At 29.7% G+C, this 6041-nt stretch overlaps 1 protein-coding gene across 1 annotated transcript in view; it reads left to right on the forward strand.

Annotated features, from left to right (window-relative positions):
* The first annotated feature begins 454 nt into the window (after positions 1-454).
* Positions 455-6041, forward strand: part of LOC108754152 (diuretic hormone 44) — a 30743-nt gene continuing 25156 nt past the window's right edge. The window contains exon 1 of the mRNA XM_018496244.1: positions 455-506. The gene's annotated coding sequence lies outside the window, so the exon portion shown is untranslated. The remainder of the gene's footprint in view (positions 507-6041) is intronic.

Genomic DNA, 6041 nt, shown 5'->3' on the forward strand with positions numbered 1-6041 from the left:
AGTGGAAGACATAATGACAAATCAGTTGATAGGTCCAAGAATCTCTGGGCAGGCAGGAGGCAGGAAGGTCGCGCCTCGAGAGTCGAGTGGAGACGGATCGAGTCGGGTCGGCCGCGGTACCGACCGGCTATAAAAGCCCTCTCGTACTGTGGCGTCGACGTCACACGTCGTTAGCACTCTGGACCGTGAGGAACTCTGTCGCGCGTGCCACCTGTTAAAGCACCCGTCCAGGTACCATCATTCACGTCGTTGTCGCCGATCACCTACCCTGGACTTTTAATTCTTCTCAGCCAGTTCGGTCCAAACGGTCCCCACGTCGACGCAATCGTCGACGACTTTTTCCGGAAGTCGTCGGCGAGATCACCTTTCGCGTCTCCACGTTTCTCCCGCAAGAAGAGGAACTTGAAACTTCGCTCTTCACGCGTCTTTTGCCCTCTTGGAGGATAATCGCGAGGAAAGAGACCTCCACTCGAGGGATTTTACCGATCTCTTACGGAATTCAACAAGTAAGTGTACTTAAGATGCTTTCTTCCCTCTTCGAGGATATTGAGGATTGCGCACTTCCGAGGAAATTTAGAACTGGCCGGACTATTTTCCTCGTTTGCCTCGTGTGCCTATTCTCATGTTTGATGATTTTTTAAATTTTCGATGAGTATTATGACATCCGACTTCGGTATTACGACAATCAGCATTCTGCCGATTCACGGTCGAATAAAGCGATCTCGTTCGACGAGCGATAGCGGAAATTACTCGGGATGTGCAACATGTTATTTCTTATCTTTGCAGATAAGCAACTCATTGCATTTAATAACATTAAAGAAGTTGCAAATTGACGCTTCGGGAACAGTTTTAACGGTTGATTGTTCCGTTATCCAGAGATAAGTCTGTTATAATAGTGATCTGCGAAGAAGTGCTATTAGATTGGTGCATTAGTTTATTATTATTTTTTTTATTAAATTTTAAACAAAACAGAACATCCTGAGTGATTGGAAAGTATTTTTCTAATTAAAAAAGAGCAACAATCGTTGTGTTTTCATTATATCTTTATTTTATATTTTATTTGACGGAAGTGATCGATCTTTAACTGTTTAATAAAACGACTGTATATTTACATTATATCTCTTTACGTCATGATTGATGAACTAATGTTACCGAACGGTATAAATAATAAAATTTATTTGGACCGATCGATAACGGATAATCCGATAAATCCCGTCACCACTTATTGTGCAAATTTAACCTTTACACTTTACCGATATGTTAACGGCAGTCAGAAATATTTAGACGACAATTCACGCGTCATTCATAGGGCGTTTTAATCTTGATTTCGGTGAAAATCGAGAACGTAATCCGGAAACGAATACAGAATAGTCCCTGCGCTGTTATATTCACCGTCGCAAATGTCCCACTCGTCATCGCACTGTCGAGCTGATTCACTTCAATTATACTTTCTACATAGTTTCACGGAAAGCGTACGAGTGCATACGTGTGCGAGAATTGTATAAATACGATATTATTAATGTTATCATTTTTAATGCAAATATTATTAACACTAAAAGTACACGATTTTATTTTGAGGGCAACGACCGCATGCTTATAACTGATTAATATCGGTATCAGTGGATGATATTACCAGTTAATACGATATTTATAATAATTGCGCTATAAAAGCGCTTTTATACGATAATCCGAAGTATAGATAGATTCTACGTCTATCCGATCAAATATCTGTGACAAATGAATCTGTGAAAAATGGAACAAATAAATTAGTATCTACTAATTTTCCCTGCCTCACCTTCTTGAAACGATTTATTTTATTTATCTATTTCGACATATAATTTCTCCATTTATAATTCTATTTTTCTTTTCATTCACTTTTTCTTGTTCAGTTGCAGAACTAATAGCGTCATTTATTTGATTGAATTAACCGATTTAATCCTCTTAAAGTCTCCCGATCTGAACTCAATCACCAAAATAGACTAATATAACATGAAAATAGCTAGTATTTTGCAAATATATTTAAAAATATGTTTTCTCTTTTAAAAAAATTGTGTTTTTATGCATATCTAAATAAGAAAAGTATTTCTTCAATATTTTGCCTCGTCAACAAATTGATACATTTACAAATTATAATCAATTAAAGGTAGATGAGAACTTGTAAAATTTTGATATTTAATGACATTGTTAAATCTTATTTTTTATTTGATTATATTATAGACAAATATTGCACATAGGAAAATGTATGTAAATATAATGTATAATCACAGATAATGATTGATAAATAATAAACTAATATATTATTCTCGTGTATTATCATTATAATTATATAAATTATGTAACAATTCAATTATTAAAAATAATTATTAACAATAATAACAAATAATAATAATTTATTTGACTAGATGTTATAAAATGCAATAAATTACAGTTATACCTTTAGATATTAAAAAAACAATACTCAATTCCTTGAATTAAATAACATTTCGTTATTTTTAACTTCTATGTGTCAAAATGTATAAATCAAATAATAAATTTAACTTGAGTCAAATTTAATACATTTTCTTGAGATAAACCATTCAACTTTATTATTTTAATCAAATTAATGACATATTTAGGTAACAATGGCTATCAATAGAAACACGGACAGAATTGTCTCTTAAAATTTAACCTGAAAATATGATAGTTGTGATGCAATATATTTTAAAAATTTTTACTATGCATTTTAATAAAATTAATCAAACTTATTTTATATTTTATTGTAGTTTTATTAATGGAGAGTTTACATAAAATTCTTCGAAATACAATGTTGTCCCAGAACTACTATTTTCAGGATAAACTCTAAGAAAAAATTCTCTTTATGAACTCAAATTGGGTATAACTTGACATTATAAATGTAACAAGTGTAAGAGATTCTATTCGGAGGCTAAATTCAACAACTTGCCGATGAATCATTATCACGCTACCACGAGTTGTACCGCAATTGCAGTTTGATAAGCGAGATTTGATAGATCTCTACAGTTTCGTAAGTTAGATTAGATGATGAAACAGGTATTTACCACTAAATTTTGTCCTTTTCTTTGATTGCACGGATCTAAAAGAGAACCAAAGTTAATTACCAAAACGACGGGTAAAACATTTTACAAGATGTTATATACATTATTCAATATTGCTTTATGATTTATCTCGGATTTTGGGATTTTATATGTCTTGCTTTGTTCAGCCATTCGCAGTTTTGTGCTTATGACTAATGACAATTGATTTAAAATAAAATTGCAAATAGACCTTTTTAATATATTTAATTTCTTCCTATACATCATCAATTATTTATTATTCCTTAAAATAAATATTTATGTACATTTTATGTTTTAATTCTACGCTTATTTATTTCACTATCTAATACTTTTTATACTTATACAATACTTCAATCCGGTCTCTGGAATTCGGCTTATGTTGTAAAAGTTTCATGTGCTTAAAAAGCTTCTTTCTAAGGCATTTAAAATCCGCGTTCATTCAACATGCGCATACTGCGCTATAAATCGTGCACTGAATGTACAAATAGAGATTTATCTTTATTTGTTTTTCACTACAAGCGATTCCGCTTATTATATAGAGTTAAGCAATCTTTTGAAACTTGACTGATATTTTAAATGCCAACACTGAATGGCATACAATATCAATCTGTCAGTAACAAGTTGTGTTTCACAACAAGAAAATCAGATTCAAATTATTAGGCGTTACAAATTGAAGGGAGAAATATAAATAAAATTATTAATAAACATAATAAAGATAAATTAAACGAGCAGAATTTTGGTCTTACAATGTAATTGTAATTTTTACTTAATATGAAAATTTAACATATATAAAGGGATTTTATTGACCTTGCTTTAATGATATCAAAGTCTGTTGTACCTTTAGTGATACTTGAATCATATAGTTTGAATGATTTTAAACATTCTTCTTCTCCTTATTTTAAAAAGGATTACCAAATTAACGTAGCAAAAGAGTCAGATACGTCATTTTTTTATATAAATAGTATAAAAGATAAAAGAATGATTTAAAAAAGAATAATATAAAAGGGATAATTTAAAGGGATAAGAAGAGAGACTTATCAAACTCTTAATTGTTATATTGTTTCGGTAATCCCTTTTAAAATAAGGAGGACAGTATTAAATTATTCAATTTATGTATTGTTATTTAATAGATTGAATAATTTAAATACTCCTTATTTTAAAAAGGATTATCAAATCAATATAACAATTAAGAGTTTAATAAGTCTCTCTTCTTTTATCCTTTTAAATTATCCCTTTTATATTATCCTTTTTTAAATTATCCTTTTATCTTTTATACTATTTATGTAAAAAAAAGATCTATCTGACTCTTTTGCTACGTTTTCACTGAATAGGATATCACTGAAGATAGAAGTAGGATATTACTGAGGAAGGGTCAATGAAACCCGAAACGTTTAATTTATATATGTCGAATCTTTATAGTAAATAAACATTATAATTACATCCTGAGATCTAAATTGCTCGTTTAAATTGGTCGTTTTATTTATTAGTGTTGACACTATTCACGAGCTTGATACTTAACATTGTCATAAGTACTTGAATAAGTAAAATTATTTATGAATGGTAATAATTGATTTTTAATTACACACAAAATAAAAATTATTTATAGAAGTAACGATGCTCACTACAGATATATATAAAGAAGTTTTTTTTTTACTAGATAATAATAGTCACGGAAGAAAATTTTGAGATTTATAAGAATTGCACTTTCTTTCTTTATTGTTCGAACTTTTTGACAGTTTAACGATACTAGTAAACTGAGAAAGTTTACTCTCAGTAAAATTTGCGATTGCGGATTTTATATCTAACCTTTTTCACTATGACAAAATTATTACAGCGGGAAACGATATTTAATTTGTTCGATAAGTGAATAAACTTAAAACTCTCATTATTGAAGAATTTTCATGTAAAATTTTATACTTATAATTAATTAACGACAATTGGTTTAATATAATAAAGTTGCAAATAGATCTTTTTAATACATATTTAATTTATCTTCACATTTATTTATTATTTCTTAAAACTAATATTTATTTATATTCTATAATTTATATTCTAATACTACATCTATTATTTCACTATCTAATAATGTAACATTTTTTAGTTATATTTCAGTATAACACAAAAAAGATTTCTCTCCATAAATTATAAAAAAGACAGAGTTATGATTTTACTTATTATACATTAATCGTCTGTCTTTTTTGTTACATTAAATATGTAATTATTATGATGTAACTTACACTGCACTTTTAAAATTCTTCTAGATATCAATTTTTTTTAGTTATCAAGGCTGATTAAACATTTGATCCAAATGACATAATGTAAGTTGTTTTAGTATTTAAATTTACTTGGCTACTTTGGCCATGCAGCTTTGCAGTTTGCAATGTAGTGAATATTGTCGAATAACTGTTATCTCTAAACAATCCTCTCTATCGTATTAATCAAATTTTTTTCGCTTCTTGATCGGCGGCATCCGGTAGAGGATAATCTGGCAGAATGCTGTCGTTGAAACTTTCAAGCATTAAACGATCGATCTTCTATCATGTATAAACGATATAGGTATAGCCTCGCACAAACCTCTCGAGTAATCATACGTGGAATACCGCGATTGTTCCGTGTCAACAACATGCTCGGCTTTGACAGGTCTCGGTATATCGTTCTCGCCCCCGTCTTGCGACTTCTATAGTTCATTAGATGTTTTCCACCGGATTTTCTGTAACGTGCTCTATTGGAATCGACTATTATTGGAATCTTTTATTTCTACGAGACTATTTTAAGTCGTGCATAAAATGTAAAAATTTTAATTTTTTATATAGAACGCCGTCATAAAATAAATGTTTTATGATAATCGTTTATTATATATTGAAATAATTTTATTGTTTTCTAAAAGTTTTATAAACTGTACCGTAATTTTTTTTTGGTAAAATTTTTTGTAGAAAAAAATAATAATAGTTATATATATATATATATATA

Source organism: Trachymyrmex septentrionalis, unplaced genomic scaffold (genome assembly GCF_001594115.1).
Source record: "Trachymyrmex septentrionalis isolate Tsep2-gDNA-1 unplaced genomic scaffold, Tsep1.0 scaffold77, whole genome shotgun sequence".
NCBI classification, from domain to species: Eukaryota; Metazoa; Arthropoda; class Insecta; order Hymenoptera; family Formicidae; genus Trachymyrmex; species Trachymyrmex septentrionalis.